Genomic DNA, 19,341 nt, shown 5'->3' with positions numbered 1-19,341 from the left:
GCTCATTAATTAACAAATCTTAAGCAGCAAAAAAGTTCTTATTCATCATTTTTGAATGCAAGAGATAAAGGACTGAAACACATTTTGCTACTGCCAAAGTGACTTTAAGGTCAATTTTTCTAACCAAATAAAACAGTGTATCCAAGGTGTAGAGGGGTGATTGATCAATAATAAGTGGTTTAATATAGTCATCTCTAATATTCTTTTTTTAAAAAAGTATTCAACAGGCCATGTAAATATGTATCGATCCTACTAAGACCACCATCCTCTACCAACATCTTTGGGGGGTGCATGGCGATAATAGGACTTTCAAATACTCAGTGTTGGAGATGGTAAACAACCCGGGCTACAATAACCGCTTCCTGCTACAAGCGGAAATACGTTGGATATTCAGACTAAAAACCATTGTTCCACAGGGTTTAAATAATGATGTGAATCTTTCTGTTTTCCTCTGAGCATACATAGATTTCCCAGATGTATAATCAACCCCCTTTCCTTATGCTAGAGCCCATTAGCTTCCTCAGCACGATCCTAAATAGAGGTGTATTGGTTTTAAGTAAATAGAGGTATATATATTTCCTATAGATATATATTTTCAGAAATGTAATGTTTTAATTTTTTAGAGTTGAATTTTTCTAATGTTGTATTTTCCTAATGATGTATTTTATTTATTTATTGAATGGGATAAGTGCAATATAATTACTTGTAAATACACCTCTATTAATTATAGGTAGGTCTACATCCAAGGTCTGTGTTTTTGAATTTATTGGTCCACGGCCACTTTAAGATTTGCCAATTAGGAACCGCCTTGGTGCTGTTAAAAATAACTCCAATGAGCCCCACCCTTACCATGATGCTGAATGACCTTGCTGTTTGTGAAAAGCCACCCCGATGGTGTTGTATTTTGTATCAGATGTTGGAAGTGTAAATTGTAAGTAGTTATTTTTAATATGCTTGTAATTGTTCATGAATTGTATGATATGCATGTGCTTACAAAAATTGATATTGTACCTGTAGAATGTGGGCCTGACGAAAGAGTACCTCTGAAATGAGCAAATTGGGATTGGACTGGTACTGCTCGTTGCCACTGCTATGGGTGCTTCCCCTCGTGACTACGCGACGTCGTGGTCAACATACAGCCATCTGAACTTTGATTATATAATCCCTGGGACTGTACTCTCTCACTTTATTTGGATTTAGCACTTTCAGTGGATATTTACTACATAGGGTATAACTCACTTGTTGAATTATTAAATTTATACAGTCTCCTTAGAGAATTCAGTTATCCCCTTACTGTGTGGCACGCTTCCTTTTCCTTCCCCTTTGAGTAGTTCCGTGAAGGAAGCTTCTCCCCCCCCCCTTTTTTTCTCAGTTTGCCATGAGATTGGAGTGCCCATGGCTACAGAACACTCCCTTCCCCCTCCCTCCCCTGGGTGTCTTCTCCCAACTTGTGACTGCTTTGCTGCTCTGTGGTTGGAAGGAAGCCCTGCTGACCAAGGAAAGCTGGGCTTCCATTCTGGTTTCCAGGGCAACAGAAGGAGGGCAACCACAGCTCAGGCATTCCCGTGGCTCCGTTGCCAGGGGAATAGGTTTCTGGCGCCTGAGTGTTTGGATCCCCGATCCGAGCCCGATCACCCCGATCCAGGCCCCTCCCGATAGCTGGATCGTTAGCCGTGGACGATCACGATCCACCAGGTCACAATCGCGCGATCGTCATTATGTGGGGTTTTTTACGTTCGTAATGCGGATCATGCCCAGCTCTAGTCCTAACATGCTCAATGTTGAGCCCGTTAATTGACCAGTGTAATTGACCAGTGTAACAGGGATCATCTCCTGCTTTGCATGAAAAATATGATCATAGATTTCACCATGCATACAGTAAATGGTGAAAATTTGTAAAGCCCTTTGCAGACCAACCTTAGTATGAGACAAAATGGTGGCTCAACTGCATAAAGTAGGACAGGGACACTATTCTTAGCTAATTTATGTAGATGTCATCAATCATCAAAATGTGATGCTAAATCATTTAGATATAAATTAAACAGAAAAGGAACTAGTAGCAGCCCTGTCTTACCCTTTTTCCACGTTAAATGAATTTGTTCAATGTCCTTCAGCATAGTCGACCCCCAATATGATCACTGTATAAGCCCTAGAAGTCTTTTTATCAATGGTGGTTTGGGCAAGTTTAACTGTGGAGAACTATTTCCTCTTTCCATTACCTGAAAACCCCCATAGCCCCTCCCTGACCCTTTTTTAAAAATAATAACATTATGGTTTATATACTGCCTTTCAGGACAACTTAATACCCACTCAGAGCAGTTTACAAAGTGTGTTGTTATTATCCTCACAAGAACAATCACCCTGTGAGGTGGCTGGGGCTAAGAGAGCTCTGAAAGAGCTGTGACTGACCCATGGTCACCCAACTGGCTTCAAGCAGAGGAATGGGAAATCTCCATATTAGAGTCCTGCCGCTCTTCATCACTACACCAAACTGACTCTCTTTTCTGATTCCTTCTCTCCTTCCCATCCACCAGCCAATCTACCTTTATCTGCACCCTGTCTCCTGCTTGCTATCTGTCCCTCCCACTGGCTTTCCTGTGGAGGTTGCTGTTGAACAATAGTGAGCATCTAGGTCTGGGTGAGTCATGGAACTTGCATGTTATCAAGGTGCTCGTGGTGGCTGCTAGGCCTAATGAGTCCTCCCTCAAAGGCCAAAAGAGTCGTGGAAAGGGCCCTGCCACCCCCATCACCTTTTACTGACAGAAACCGAGGCTTCAACTAGCATTACTACTGTGGTTGCCTTGTAGTGGTCTCAGAGGGTATTTGTTTCTTAAGCCATATAACTCTGCTTATATTGTTTGGGGTTTTTAACCTCCCAGTATTTGTTGATTTGTTTTTCAGATTTTGGATTTTTCTCTAAATCTGGGGCTTTCCTCAGGTTTGTAGAAATATCTGTCTTGTCTGTTCATGGATCCAGTTTCTGGATCATACTGGTTTTCTTAAGAGTTGTCACCCACCTTCGGCTGCTGGGTCGTAGTTGGATATCAATATAAATAATTGTGTGCTGATCTGAAAGGAGTAGACATCCTCAACATTATTTTGAACCTACTATAATCTTTATTCAAATTCCTTCTTTTTTCCAGAAATATGATAAAATATGTGGTTTCCCGAAGGTGCTTGGACATTGCAGCTATGTAAAGTGTTCATTCTTAACTGCATCTTTCTAGTGCCAATTAAAACTGTAATTTAAGGCAAAGCTATTATAATTAATGGGCTTAGAGTTAACCTAACAGAACCTTTATCGTTCTTCTGTTCAATTACTCTTGATCTGAATTCCCTATATAAAATTTTAGGGTTTCAGGAAATCTCTGTTACTTGTGTTAATTGCTCTAGTGATGTCCTAAAAAGATACTCATTATCTTTTCCAAGATATTTGCTCACTTTGGTTTGCCTTAGACCTTTGACTAGAATCACTTTGTTGATTACTTGGTCTTTAAGAAAGGAAGCAAAAGTCATTGGAATTTATGCATGAATATCTTTTCTCCATTAATAGTCATATGCTTAAATTATATTCAGTTGTCCACAGTAACAGGGGCATGAACACCTGAATCTTGAAATGGAAAAAATCAAAGACAACTGATTGGGAGCTGTAAAATGGACCGGCAATAACTGAATGTTAGAATGGAAAATACCCATCTAGGGCATCAGCCATTACATTATTGCACCAAGTTGATAATATCCTGTTCTAGAAGTCAACAGTTTGCAAATATGAACCCCTGAGATGGTGTTGTGTCCACTTCTCAGTTGTCCATCTATCAGTTGTCCATCTATCAACTAAGAAAGGTGTCTTCTGCTGTTTCTCACCTACTAATTATTCTGCCTGACAATACTTGGGAGGCAAGAGGAAGGATGATAGAGTGGGCAACCACCTTGCTGGCTTTGCAGACTATTAAAACACATTGGTAAAACTTAGTGTGGGTGATGGACCTAGATTCTTCATTTTGTGGGTACTGATAACATGTATCTATCTCCTGTATTGTCTGTCCTGGATTCTTCTGATAAAATATCTGGAATGAGTAATTGTTTTTCTGGGCGCCAAAGGGCTCAGTCCTAAAGTGGAAATATGGTAGAAACCTCCCTTTTCCTGAAAAGAGCACGTGATGTGATGCGGGACATCCTCAGGCTGACATTGGATTGTGTGTCTTATCTAATTTGGTGGCTGCTGCACATACAGAATAGCATTGGACATTTGAGCTAAAGGAAGGTGTCAGGCACGTTGAACTAGGCTAGAGTAGGAAGAACTGGAATATCAACGTATTCTTGTTTATCCTGGAAATAAAGGAAATCTTCATTCAAATATTTCTTAATGCTTTTGCTTCCCCTGTGCACACTTTAAATTGGCACGGCTTATCCAACAAGCCTAGCTTAATTTCTTCTCCATTTTCAGAGGTACTCATTCTTTTGCTTTGGAGTGTCCACGAGTTTTTGACATTGGATGACTTTATAAAACATTCTACTAATTGGATTTGTTAAAATAAATAAATCAAAAGCTAATTGGGACATGCCCTGCCATTATTTTTGCTTACTGAATTAGATATAATGGCGTGAAGTCCTTTTTATCATATTTGTGCACTTATTTAAACACCCCCCTGGCGCACACTTCTGCAAATTCAATTATATATTCAAAGAAAGCACTCAATTTATGCAAGGCTGGTTTACATTTAATCCGGGGGCAAGACTCAGTAGCTGATGATAGGTCTGTTCAAAATTAATTAGGATCATTCAGAGAAGCTGCAGCATTGTTACTAGCCTGCGATGTAAAACAGGGTTATTTCAGCCTTTGTAGTGGTGAGTCACTACAGGAAGCTTGCTATGGGTCGAAAGAGCTTTGGTTTGTTTGTGTTTCTGTTTCATAGTTGAGAGGTCACTTGCTCTTTGTCTTTTTTTCACCTGGGAGAGGTTTTTTTTCCCCTTTCCCTTCCCTCTCTGTTCTCGTTTCTACTGGTAGTCGTACAATGCAATCCTAAAGCAGAGTTACTCCAGTCAATGGGCTTAGACTGGAGTAATGTTGCTTAAGACTGTACTGTTATATGTGGTGCTTTGCAGAGTAACCCAAGCAAAAAGAACTTCTATAGATTTTAACAGTGGCTTGATACTAACTGGAGAAAAAAGGGAATAAATGATTACAAATTAGGGCTGCCAGGCCCCCAGTGAGGGCAGGGGATCACCTTTACTCCCCTCCACCACAACCTCCCTGGCTAGCAGAGGGGGAGGCATGGGGAACAGGCCTAGGAAGCAAAATACTCTCCTGGGCAAGCCCACAACAGACATGGTCCTGGCGGGGCCTGTGCCGGAGGCCTAGACTCCCCAAAAATGGGATCTGATCCAATGCCAACCGCCCACAAGTTGTGACAAAAGCACAGCTAGAACCTAGATACAGGGAGAGGAGGGTGGGAGACTGCAAGCCAGAGCCGAAGTGAGGGCACTGGAGCCGGCAGCGGAATAAGTACCCTGCTGCCGGACCTGTGTGAAGACTGCGGATCCGAGGTCTGCAGCTAAGCCCCGCCCCCAGGGCTCTCTCCCGGGCCGCCTCTGATTGGCTGCCTGGGATTCAAACTGATTGGCTGGAGGGCCTGCCCAGGGCATGCCGGGCAAGCCCTCCTACATGGCGGCTGCCAAGCCCCGATCCTTCCCGCCCACCGGCAGCAACCAGGTCCCCAGGTAAGTCCGGAGCCTCCGTTTCTTTCAAGTTTTAGAAATGATTTTTCATGGGTCATTTGAGGCTGCTTTTGAGAGAAAAAGGCCTCAAAAGACCAGCTGCACACATGACGATCTCTTATAGGATTCTTTACATCCTGATCATGTGTTCAGGTTGCCCCAGACTCTATTCATGTTCCAGCTGCAGGTGCTGAAGAACAGCCCTGGTAGATTATTTAAAAAAATATTTTATTATTTATTTATTTTATTTTATTCAACTTTTATTCCACCCTCCCCACACAAGCAGGCTCAGGGCAGATACCCCTGAAATTTAACGATCCAGAGGAGTTAGCCATGTTAGTCTGTAGTAGCAAAATAGAAAAGAGTCCAGTAGCACCTTTAAGACTAACCAACTTTATTGTAGCATAAGCTTTCGAGAACCACAGTTCTCTTCGTCAGATGCATCTGCTGAAGAGAACTGTGGTTCTCGAAAGCTTATGCTACAGTAAAGTTGGTTAGTCTTAAAGGTGCTACTGGACTCTTTTCTATTTCCCTGAAATTTAAAGTCATTTACATCAGCTTTAAAGATTTATTAAACCACATAATTAAGAAAATCATAAGACTTTTGCAGCTGTATCCAACACTTGCTTTCTGCTAGCAGAAGAGCACAGGAACACCTTACACCCCACACTGTTCTCAGGTGCCCCTTGAAGTCTTTTTTGAGCTCACAGCAGACTGCAATGGGAAAGTGGAAAATTCCATTCCATAATCTGTAATCTGTTTGGATTCAACCCTTGATGTGTATTCTCCATAAATTAATAAAAGAACATCTTCTAGATTTATTTGGATTTTTATTTCACATTCTTATAAATTACTGCTTGTTCTTGTTCATTATTTAAGACATCATTATAATGTCTATCAATGTCCATCAATTTTAACAGCAGCTAGTAAATAAAGCAGCTGATCCTGATCTCCTCCACAGTTTTGGGAAGGATAAGGGCTAACAAATTGAATGCTAATCCCAACAGAACAGAAGTGCTACTGGTGGGAAGCTTTGATCCAGGAAATGGGATTAAGAGAGCCTCTTTGGTATAGTGGTTAAGAGTGGTAGGACTCTAATCTGGAGAACCGGGTTTGATTCCCCGCTCCTCCACTTGAAGTCAGCTGGGTGATCTTTGGTCAGTCACAGCTCTCTCTGAGCTCTCTCAGCCCCAGCTACCTTACAGGGTGATTGTTGTGAGGATGAAAATAATAACACACTTTGTAAACTGCTCTGAGTGGGCATTAAGTTGTCCTGAAGGTCGGTATATAAATCAAATGTTGTTGTTGTTGTTGTTATCTCTTGTTCTGGATGGGATTGTACCAGGGTTGCCAGCTCCCCCACCCTGCCACCACTCAGCTAGCCAGTGGGGAAAGAAATGGGAGGACTCACCCGTTGCTGCAGAGCCCTTCTGGGCAACGTGATGTCTTATGACATTGTATTGCCCAGCAGTGACATCACTGGGTGAAAAAGCCCTTGTATTTGGGCAAAAACCATAATTTTCCAGGTCCAGCATGGTGGTGGTGTGATGACCTCACTAGCAGAAGTGACATTATTATTTCACCAGTGAATACATGCTTGTGGGTAAGCCCCCCCACTGCCTGCTATCTTCCCCCATTGCCTGCAAGTTTCCAGGAGGAACCTGACAACCCTGGGTTGTACTCTCCTAACGGAGCAGGTTGATAGCTTGGAGGTGCTGCTGGACCTGGGCCTCCTGTTGGATAAATAGGTGACAGTGGTGACCTGACCAGGGATTCTTTTCACCAGCTTCAGCTGATGAGTCCGCTGTGGCATCTTGCCACTATAGCTACAAGGACCATATCACTCCGCTCTTGTTCCATGTATATTAGCTCCCAGTTTGCTTCCTGGCCCATTTCTCCCAAATGAACTTACCTGTCCACTCGAGTCATCTTCAGAGGCCTTGCAGGGCACCATCTGAAGCTAGATGAGTACAACCCAAGAAAGGGCATTCTTGGTCATACTGCCAAACTTTTGGAACTCCCTCCCCAGGGAGATTTGTATGTTTCCCTCTACTATTGTTTTCTGCCAGCGGGTAAGGAATTTTTTGTTTTGTTTGATATAACCCTAATAACTGTTATTGGCCCTCCTCCTTGGTTGTGTTGCTATGTTTGCCTGTGTGTTTATATATATATATATATATATATATATATATATATATATATATATATATATATATTATTGAATTGTTTGTTTTCTATGTACTTTGCTTAAAATGCTTTTTAATGTTGAAATGTTTCGATGTTTGCCACCTTGGTTACTGTTTGGGTGGAAACACGGCATCGAAATGGTTTAAATAATTAAATTAAATAAATATAAGAAAGAATGCCCAATAATTACCTGAACTGAGAAGTTTTCTTTACAAAAAAGTAACATATTCTTCTAATAACGTAAGTTTGTGAGAAATCCAGCTACAAAAAGAAGTTCTTTATGTGTACACATACCATGTTCTTGGCTTCTTTGTTCTTTTAAAAACCTGTTAATCTTTTGAATCTGTCCAAAATTGAGATACCAATTGAGATACCAATGTCACTCCTTGTTAGCCCCAATTAAAAACTGAATATTCTGTGCAGCTGTCTGCTTTGTAAGATAATTATGTTACTGCTGTTTACTTGGTTTACATTGTGACATTGACAAGCAATTAAATTTTGGCCAGTTATAAAAGTGTTTAATTATATTGTTAAAGCAATTTGCACTTCAGGGGAACTCAGCAGAGAAGCTCAGCCTTAAGACTAATATAAGATGGGTCTTTGTTTTCAGTGGGTACTTAAAATGCAATTGGCAAACAAGGATTTAATGCTGTATTAGCAGTTTGTGAGCATATCTGAGTTTATATAGAAATTTCAAAATATTTTATATATTCTGGCAGCCTTCATATCTTATCCTATGATGAAAACCTTATCTTCCTCCAAGCTTCTGACAATCGTATTATTGAATTACAAAGTTCATTTTGACTAGCTTTTATATAATATTGTTGATAAAATAGTCTTTGAATGCTTACTTCCATTTGGTTCTCCTGACCCCAGTTCAGGGTGGTATCTGATTCCAAACTGAACAGTAGCATATGAATCAAAAAATCTTCAACCTGGAGTCAGGAACAGACAGATTTCTCTACAAACCTGAAGGATGCCCCAGGTTTGCAGAAAAATCTGAAATCTAAAAATAAAATAAAAAATACATTGGTTAAATAACACTCCCCCACCCCCCACCCCCGCAAGCAATAGAAACGTGTGTAGCTTTAAGAGATGAATGTCCACTGAGACTATATTCTAAGAAATCAGGGCCATCTTGGGAGTGTCTAAGCAACTACTACAGTATTGCCTAGTCTTCCAAGTAGGGCTGCCATATCCCCTTACCCTTCTGGCGGGGGGTGGGTACCCGGCACTCACCTTGTTCAATTCCTCATGCATGTGTGTGCTCCCAACATGGTGCAATGACATCACTTCCAGGAGTGACACCATCACACCTGGCAGTGTGCATGCTACTGCTGGGCACAATGATGTAACTCCCAGAAGTGATGTCATTGCACCATGAGGAGTGTGCCCACTGTGTGCTGGCCCAGGAGGTTTTTTCTGCCCAGGCCCATTCCCCAGGGCATTTCCACCCTGCCAGCCAGGTGAGTGGCAACAGGGGACAGAGGCTAGGAGCAGGAGTTCCCCTGCCTCCACCAGGGGACTGGCAGCCCTACTTCCAAGATTTGGTTTCTGTAAAACAAAGTTGGGAGGGCAGGGGTGGACTTGGAGGCCAAAACAGAAATCATCTCTTCCCCCTTCTCTATTATGTCATCAGATGGAGGAGGACTTGCTGGAGACAGGCAGTTAGGGTTGCCAGGTCCCTATACTCTCCTAGTGGGAGGGGGGACCTGGAACTTCCTTCATGTCTTTGCATGCTTGATCCCGTGCTTGCATGATGATGTCATTTCCAGGAAGTGATGTCATCACGGCATGCTCCCATGCTTTGCGCGGGGCTAATTCTGGCCTGTTTGAGTAAAAATTGGCCTCAACAAAGCACATGAGCATGCCTGTGGCCAATGTGCCAACATCACTTCAGGAAGTGATGTTGTTGCACTCCCCCTCAGGTGCGTGTGTACCACACATGTTCCCAGGGTGCCTGCCAGTGACAGGCGATCTCTATGGTGGCCCAAAACCTCCCGCCAGTCTCCTGTAACTGGTGGGCAAGAAAGTAAATTGCCAGGACATTTCCTGTTAGCAGCAGGCACTTAAGATCCCTACCTGCAGTGAACACCAGGCACCTCACTATGGACACAACATGGCTGGGCCTGGCCACTAGAGATTCACTACTCACACAATTCAACTGGGCCTAGCTCACTGGCAGTGGCCACCATGCAACTTAGTTTGGCCCAGTGAAATCCACCATACTACTTGGCCTAGTAGCAGCCATCCAGGGAGAGGAAAAACTGAAGACGGGGAGAGGGGGCAGATGTTGGCTGTTCTATGGGAAAGAAAGAAGGAAGCAAAAGAACGGAGCTACCAAGGAAGGGAAAGAGTAAATAGTGGGGGGAGGAGTTACAGAGGGAAATGAGCTGCCCTCCGCAAATCTTTGCAGATCCCCTGCTTGTGTGTGAGTATAACCAGCTGTCACAAGCTCTTGTTTGATTAGAATCATGCCAGAGTAGCAACAGGAATGGGTTTAGTTATAATTCACGTGATGATTTTGGAGATGGCTAGTTCATCAGTGCATTTCAAACTGACATTCATAACAAGCAGGAAGTGATTTCCTCAAGGGAAAAATAAATAAAAAACAAACAAACCTCTTTTCTGCTTCTGTTGAAATAGTTCATATATTTTTTCCCTCCAGATTTGTTTCAAATTGTTTCCTGTTTTTAGAAAGGTTGCATTTTTTACTGTTTTCTGTACTTCTTTCGAAATTCTTCAGGTGTTTCTGCTAGAACAGCATCCTAAAGAAATGATCTTAAAATGCTGCTTTAGTGAAATGGGATGACATCTCTAAAAACAAGGGACACCCCCCCCCTTGTGTTGCTTGGTCAAAGATGAGTTAGCTTTGGGCAGTCTTCATAAAGAGGCAGTTAAAACATGAAACAGGGTTTTTTTTAAAAAAATATCCTGGTAAGTTAGAGGAAGAATGCTGGATGTGGGGGGGGGGAGGGGTGACAGTGTTACAGTTTTAATAAGACCAAGGGATGCATTTGTGCTTTTGTTTGCTCGCATTCCTTAAATAAAACAGATGGTGAATGCTAAACAGCGAGACCTTAAAGGGCCATTCTGCTGATGCTTTGCTGTTGTTGTCCAATAACAATGCAGAGCCACTCCGGGCTACTTAGACTGCATATCATCAATGTGTGGAGATGGGAAACCTGGCTCAGCAGAAGGTATGAGAGGTCCAAATAACATCTCAACATAGCCCTGTTTCTTGGCATTGTGCTGCTTGCTTGTGGTTTGGCTTGTGCAGCAAGTCAATAGTTGTGTTGTCAGTGGTGCTATTTTTTGTAAGCGTTTCCTAATTCTCTGGTGAAAGAATGGCATCTTGAATGGCTGGGAAGGAGGAAATGGAAGCTTAGCTGTAGTGTCTGACTGTTTAATTTCAGTTTCCGTAGAGAAAGTAACATTGTGATGATGGGTATGATTGTCTAGGCCTTTTACTCATGCAGAATGAACAGGTCAGCCATTTATATTAAGTTGGGTATGGTTTAGATTAAGTTGGGTATGGAAAACTGCTGGGAGTCACTAGAAAAGGGGGGGGGAAGGATAGGGAAATTGATATGGGGTAGATAATGTTAATGATTTCTGTGTATGTTTGTGAACCCATCCAATAAAATTAAAAAAAAACAAATAGAATGAACAGGTCAGACAGCAACCCTTTTGGTATGTTGTCTCCCTTGAGCTGGGCTAACACACACCAGTGCTTATGGCGCCTAAAATGCCCCCACTTTCTCTGGTCTCCGGCCAATATCCAGGGCTTGTAAGCATATTGCTCTGGCTGATCGCTCTCTATGTGCGCTGAAGCTAGGCACAAGAATTAATGACACACAGAAGGCTGGGACTTGTGACTGTGGTGTGATACAGACCGTCTCCTGATGAAGTGGATTTGCAGCGAAACAAGATCTGAATCCGGACTCTTGTAGGGCAGCGGAGAACCCTTTCATGGAACTCCGTTGTTGTATTCCACCCTTCGCCTTGACATCGGGCATCTGCCTCTGTGGAGTTTAGCACAGGTTACCAACACGGATTTCTTTTTGGTGCCTCACCACCAGGACCGGATGGGTCCATTCTTTCAGTGAACTGAAATATTAAGCCTTGGAGCAGTTTGGAACAAACATAATGGACACTGAATAGGACTGGTGAGGGACATGGTTCCCACTGTGGATGTGTGTTGATTGCATTTGTATAAACTTTATTACATCTTTATTACTTTATTTTAAGAAGAATGTGGTTGTTCTGATTTATTAAATGTGATTGCATATTGGTTACATTTTGTCAGCTCCCTGCTGCTTTCAGCTTTGTTTTGCGATTGTTCTGGAGCTGCCTCTCTGCTCTGTCTATTGCTCTTACCCAGCATGCAAAATGCTTGGGGAGAAAACTGTGCTGCATGGGATTCTGGCATTATGGGCTGCGTATACCCAGTTCTTCAAAGAACTACTTTAATAACTACTTATTTAGTTTTGTGTCCGCAGTATCAGCCTTGGTAATAATCAAAGGAGGTTTTAGAAGAGTGACAAAATGAGTGAGCTGGGAAGATCTGGTTGAACTCTCATAGGAGCCACAAACTCACTTGGTTGTTGTAGTCATGCCACTCGTCTTTTAGCTCCTCTGTCTGTAAGATAGGAACAATAATATTGTCCTGATTTACATGATATATTGCATGTGAAGTACTTTGAACAATAGTAATGCGCTGTGGAAATATATAATGTGTGGATTTTGTTAAATGTATGCAAGTTATATATGAGAATATGGGCATTACCCTTCTATGAGGAGATTTTGTTTTGTTTTGAATAAATCATCCTTTCATTCTGATGCTGCTTCCAGGTTGCAGGAAGCAGGGACAGTTTTCCTTCCTTCCTTCCTTCCTTCCTTCCTTCCTTCCTTCCTTCCTTCCTTCCTTCCTTCCTTCCTTCCTTCCTTCCTTCCTTCAAATTACCAAAGCAAACCAAAATCTTCAGACTTTCTTGTATCACTTGGTCAAAGATGAAGTTGTCTTCTTCCCTTTCTTGTTCTTTTATGAACATTAGGTTTTACTGCTTAATGCCTGGGGGACAGTTATCTGAAATATGGGAACAAATCTTTAGATGGATGCTTCCTATGACTCTAGTGTCTAGATTGTGGTGATTTAAAGCTGTGACTAAGAAAAAGTGGGTTAAGAAACAGTGGTTTGTTAAGAGAGAGACTTGCCATATGTTACAAAATACGCATTTAAGGTCCAGAAATCTATGCTGCATACCCAGAGGCAACAGCAAAAACTTAATGTGCCAGAAATTTATTTTTTTCTTTTTGCCGTATGAGGCTTTTAATAAAAGGCACTGATTTAAACAGAGTAACATAATGAAACAGAAGTAATTAAGACAGAAGTATTTATTTCTCTCTCTTCTCCTCAGGCAGTTGTTCGTTTGATGAACACTACAGTAACTGCGGTTATAGTGTGGCACTGGGGACCAATGGATTTACTTGGGAGCAGATTAACACTTGGGAGAAACCAACGATGGATCCAGCTGTCCCTACTGGTAAGTAAGAAGTATGCTGGATAGTGAAGGTCTTCAAATGGAGCCAATTCCTTTGAGGAGCCCTATGAGAATGTTTAAACTTCAACTGTTTGAAATTTGGAAGCCATAAATGACAACTTGGCTTGTCATACTGCTTTACAGAAGATATACATAGATATTACTGTTAGGGGAAAAGATTGCATTGCATGTAATATACCACAGCAATTCTCAGACTTCAGCAACCCAAAGAACTCTCCCCCCGCCCTGCCCCATCGCCCTGTTTTGCTTTAAAATTCGTCATGCACGAATTGTTAACTGCTCCCTGACTGGTACCTTCATCATGCCAGACAGCCCCTTTGCCTCAGTTATTACCTTTTCTTCCCTCCTGCTGTTTTCCTGTCTCTGCCTCACATTCCTTTTCAAAATACACGAAGATAGCAGTTCATACCCTATGGAGACTTCTGTCCTCTTGGGGTTTTCCTAAAAGGTTGGAAGACGCAACAGCTGCCTCAGTTGCTATCCCAGGCCCATTGGACCACCTGCACTACCTGCCATGGCAGGTGGTGCCTAAAGGAAGTTAGATCCCTCCACTTCTGCCAAGATGGTCTGCTTGTGTTCTGGTGAGATGGTCGGACAAGACTTGTGGACCTGTAGGATCCATGGACCCGAGTCTCACACTGTTCAGTTTGTTCTGGCTGTTACTCTGTTACATCCGTTTCTGTCCAATCATTCTGCCTTTCAGCTGCAGAGAATACTGCTATATGAGGCAGCAATTAGCATACCACTTTTTTGAGATTCAAAGGTTAATCATGTGGCTGCTGATGCAAGAGTTATTTTTGCACCTACATCTGTGAGGAAGAAGTATTATGTGTATTAATTTGAGAGTGTAGTGATCTGACTCATGTAATACTTAATCCATTTTTCACAGTTCTAGACTTTGTACCTCTCTTACCAAATGAAATCATTTTTTTACCAATTCACAGTTTCCCTATATGTATCTGAGGGGGAAAAAGAGATAAACGTCTGGATCAACTCTCAGATTTGTCCTTCATATTTATGAAGTCCTGAGAGGCAGAGGGTGAAACGTGGTATGAACTGGACATCCTTTGGCGCACACATAATTTGATGTCTCTCCTGCTAGGAAAATTTTGATTGAAAGTTATTTGGCTTTTTGTTACATTGCTCTGCAAAGCACTATGCACAATGAGGGCATTGTGTAAACAAGGAATTGAGTAACACCAAAGAACCAATATATTCCATATGTATCCCTTAAATCTGCAGTGATACTTTCAGTTGTTCTATCCTAGCATGAATGTGCATATGAATGACATGTAACAGGGCAATCTTAATTATGTGTCTTCGGCCTGAAATATCAGAGAACTCATTTTCAGTAGAGAATAGCATTGCTCAGGGCTTTTTTTCTGGGAAAAGATGTGGTGGAACTCAGTGGGTTGCCCTCGGAGAAAATGGTCACATGGCTGGTGGCCCCGCCCCCTGATCTCCAGACAGAGGGGAGGTTAGATTGCCCTCCGCACTGCTGAGCAGCGCGGAGGGCAATCTAAACTCCCCTCTGTCTGGAGATCAGGGGGCGGGGCCACCAGCCATGTGACCATTTTCAAGAGGTTCTGGAACTCCGTTCCCCCGCGTTCCCCCTGAAAAAAAGCCCTGGCATTGCTTTGGGTACAGTTGAAGATTCATAGGGTGGAATGCTATTTTGTACAAGCAAACTTCCCTGCACATAGATGGCAAAGCCAGACAGTTTTCATTCTCTCCCCCTCCTGGATGTCCAGATTTTATTTTAGTTCTCCTTTACCCCGGAGCAGCATTTCATCATATGATTTTATTCCTGAAGTCTGTTGTGATAGTAGCCAAGTGAGAGCTAAGCTAGCATCTAAGCAATTTTGGAAGCAACAATTCATTTTTGTGTTTCTGTTGAACAGTATGCATTTTAATGGGTGTGAGGGGTATTCTCATTGGCTTCTCTTTGTCCTGGATGCCTGATGATGCCACAGTTGGTTTTGGAGGCTAGAGCAATTAAGGTTTGATGGATATGTGGCTTAAGTGTAGATTTTGTTTTAATTATGATTTTTTTAAAATCTGGAAAGGTTGTAACTGAGTTTAACATTTCACCTTCCCTGGGGTTGTAAAAACTGAAATAAACAAAAGCTGTGCCTTTAGGATGCCCCCCCTTTACATAACCCTCTTTTACAAGTTATTTGTGCAGTTTTATCTGCCTTTGACACCAATCTAATGCTACTGCAGACATTGCTGCTCTGATGTCACTCTTGTTGATGTCGTTCTGTCGTATAAATTGGCATGCCACAGCCAAAATATTTATGTGCCACTGGTTGCAAAACATCTGTCTGATCAGGATGTAAGAGATAGTGGAATGTCTACCTGCAATTTCTTGTTTATCAGTTTATGGGAGAGATTTCATGGCTAGATTTTTATGTGCTACCTGGTATGTTACGTTCTCCTCTCAAGTTACTCTGTAAAGACTGTATATATTGATGTATTATTTATCAAAGACTCATTATTATCAATGCTGATAATTCTCCTCTTTTACTGGGATTCCAGATAATCTCTGTTTACCAGAAACATAAAGTCAAATAGACCCAGAGAAGTGGCATGGAAAATATTAAAGCTTCCCTTTTCAATCTTCCACAACTCCACAGATTTCTCAGCCTTAATGAAGGCAATTATCCTATGGTATCTCATGCCTCCCCAGCATGTACATAGTAGATTGTAGCATGTGCCCTGGAGGCATTGGGGTGATTTTTACCCCCTGTAGCATTAAATGGGAAACTGAATAAGCATATTCACTGAAAATGACAAAAATGATACTTTCTGAATGTTTTTATATTATCTCTTATATTCCTTTTCTGATCAAGAGAAGTACTTAATAAAGGGTTACATTTTTTTTCTTGACAGGTGATGGCATGTTCAATATAGCCACCAATTTTTATTTCCATGACTTTTTTGGAGTTTTGCCATCCCCCCCGCCCCAACATCAATTTAGTAAGGTACATGTTGTTGTTTGGGCAAGGCCATGCTGAATCTAGCTGCTCATGTGTGTATCAGATTTTTCTTCACTTTATGTGTAATCCTCCCCCCTCCCCCCCTCTAATAAACCACTTGAAACAGTAATTTGTTTCTGGCAAACATTTGAATTGTTTGTGAATATCCCTGTTGTCAAGTTTGCAGCATTCTGTTTGCAGTGCAGTATCTAATTCATTGCACAGATAAGTATGTGGGTTTATTTACACAGGATTGGTGATACTTCACTACTTCATGTCACCCTCCTTTCTGCATTGTATCTGCAGACATGAGGACCTGGCAGCGGCCGCTGCATTCATCTATAGCCTTGCTAAGGTAGAGGATAGTCATGCTAACACATAAATTAGACATGTGTAGAACAAAAGGGGCTGGCATTTCACTGGGAATAAGTTCTAGTAAAACCGGCAGGATACATTTCTGTGTAATTTTGTTATAACCGAGTAACAGGGCTACCCCTTTGGAATTCTTTTCACGGAAGGCTCTGCTTTTAGGTGTATAGAGTGAAGATGCATCAGCCTTATGGAAGAACTCGCATAGATACAACCATATTTCCATCCAAATGCAAGGAACTGGATTTCTTATTTTACACTGGCCTCTCTTTGTAACACTTCCCTCCCCCAATCATATATATATATAAAATCAGGTTCAATGATAGAATACTTTATTCATCGAAATAAGTGAGCTCGTATTCATAAAAGTTTATGTGGAAGAATCCTCAATCTCTTTCTGTTGCAAAGTTTTTTAAAAAGTTTATGCTGAAATAAATTTTGTTAGTCTTTAAGGTGCTACTTGACTCCTGTGTAATTTTGAATCGAATTAATTTTTTTCCTAAGGAAAGGGCATAGTGTGGTTCAGGTTGAAAACAATTTTGAAAGCTGGCTAGTTTTGTAGTAGCATCCCTGTTTTAATTGAGCTACTCACTGGGTAAAAAAAACAAACAAAAACACTATATATCCCTTTGAAAGTGCAGTTTTCATGCACACGTACATAATCTGGTACATCTTTAATACAGCATTTTATTGTCTTAGAAAACACTTTTTGCATGCTAGAATTAGGTTAAGAATGTCTTGGGCCCAAGCCAGCTGTCAGAGTTGCATCCTTATGGAACTCTGTAATTATACTTAAAAAACTTCACTTGCAGTATATCAGTCATACATTAATGTTTTCATTTGTCTAAAAAATAGTATTCTGCCAGCCAATTTTGTTTTTAGAAGGAGATGTGCTTTGCTTAAATGTAGAAGCTGGCACTTCTACATTTGCTGTTGTTAAATGTTATGTTGTTAAATGTTATATCTTTTAGAATTTTAACCAACATTCTTCTTAAAAGAGAGAGAAAACATCCGTTATTAGTGCATTTCAAATAGATAGTAGATAGTAGGATGGACCCGGTATTGTATCAGAATAATGCAATAACCTTTGCTGATCTTCCTCAATTCAGAGCTCTTTTCTGGGTTTTCATTTTTCCACATTTAATTGATCAATATCATTCATGATTGGATATCTCAGCCATTTTCACTGGCACAAGAAGAAGTGGTGCAGTCCAGGAAAGGCTGGGAGACTTGACTGTGTTGGTTAGATAACTGGTTCTCAAAGTACAGTCTTAGTAGGTACAGTATTTGTTTCACTGGATCTTTTAACGTTTCAGGTGGTTTGAAGCTTTGTTTGCTTAACTACAGTAAATACATTTTATTTATTTATTTACTTCATGTATAGTCCGCCTATCTCATGGAGAATCAAGGCAGATTACATGGTGTGTGAGTCAGTACAATCAATATCACAGCTTTTCAATATACATGTAATGGGTATATACATGTAATTTGCAAGAGTTAATAAGAAAGAAAGGTTTAAAGATTTAATAGTGTTGAAACAGAACATAAACAATTTCCATTACTGATATATTAAAGAACGTAGGAACTACCCAGTAGTTTAGTTATAGCAATAGCAATAGTAGTGAAGTCTATGGTTTACAGCAATCGTAGCGAACTCTATGGGCCCTCATTGTTTACAGAAATAGTAGTGAAGTCTTTGGTCCCTCCTTATCCCTTTACTGATGGATCTCTTAAGGCCACTTTCTTACAGTACAGCCCTGCCATCTCAGCAAAAAACCCTCTTGAACAGTTCGGTTTTGCGATGTTTATGGAAAGCCAGGAGAGTGGGATCTTTCCTAGCCTCCGCAGGTAGACCATTCCATAAAGTGGGGGCCACCACAGAGAATTCCTCTGTATGGGCAGCTGTTGATTTTACCCATGTGAAGGGTGGTACCTGCAGAAGGCCCTATTTAGATGAATGAAGTTGTCGTGGTGGAATATAGGGAGAAAGGCAGTCCTGTAGATATGATGGACCAAGGTCAAGGAAAGCTTTGTAGGTGAAAGCCAATACCTTGAATTGGGCTAGGTAACTGATAGGAAGCCAGTGGAGACTGTACAATGGGAGTAATATCCATGGGAAACACGATGTCCTTCAAGATCTCTGCCTTCCCAACCAGCATCACTTCTGTCTTGTCTGGATTCCAAACTGTTGATTGGGACGGAGCCACGTGCAGCTTTCAAATAGCTCATATGTACGGCTCCTGGATAGTTAGAAATGAACAGACAGTAGAATGGTTTTGTTTATTTAAATATTTATATTTAACCTTTCCCCCTAAGTGACTTGCAACATTGTTCTCCCATCTTTCATTTTATTTTCATAGCAACCATCCTGTAAGATAAGTTAAGTTGAGAGAGACTGGCCCAAGGAAACTCAGCAAGCTTGCATGAGAGAGTAGGGATTCAAACCTGGATCTCCCAGATCCTAGTGCAACACTCTGTTCACCACACCATGCTGGCCCATGAATCAGAAACTTATACATTGCCTT

This window comes from Eublepharis macularius, chromosome 5, assembly GCF_028583425.1.
Source record: "Eublepharis macularius isolate TG4126 chromosome 5, MPM_Emac_v1.0, whole genome shotgun sequence".
In the NCBI taxonomy this organism is placed as follows: Eukaryota; Metazoa; Chordata; class Lepidosauria; order Squamata; family Eublepharidae; genus Eublepharis; species Eublepharis macularius.
This window is presented reverse-complemented; position numbering follows the sequence as displayed.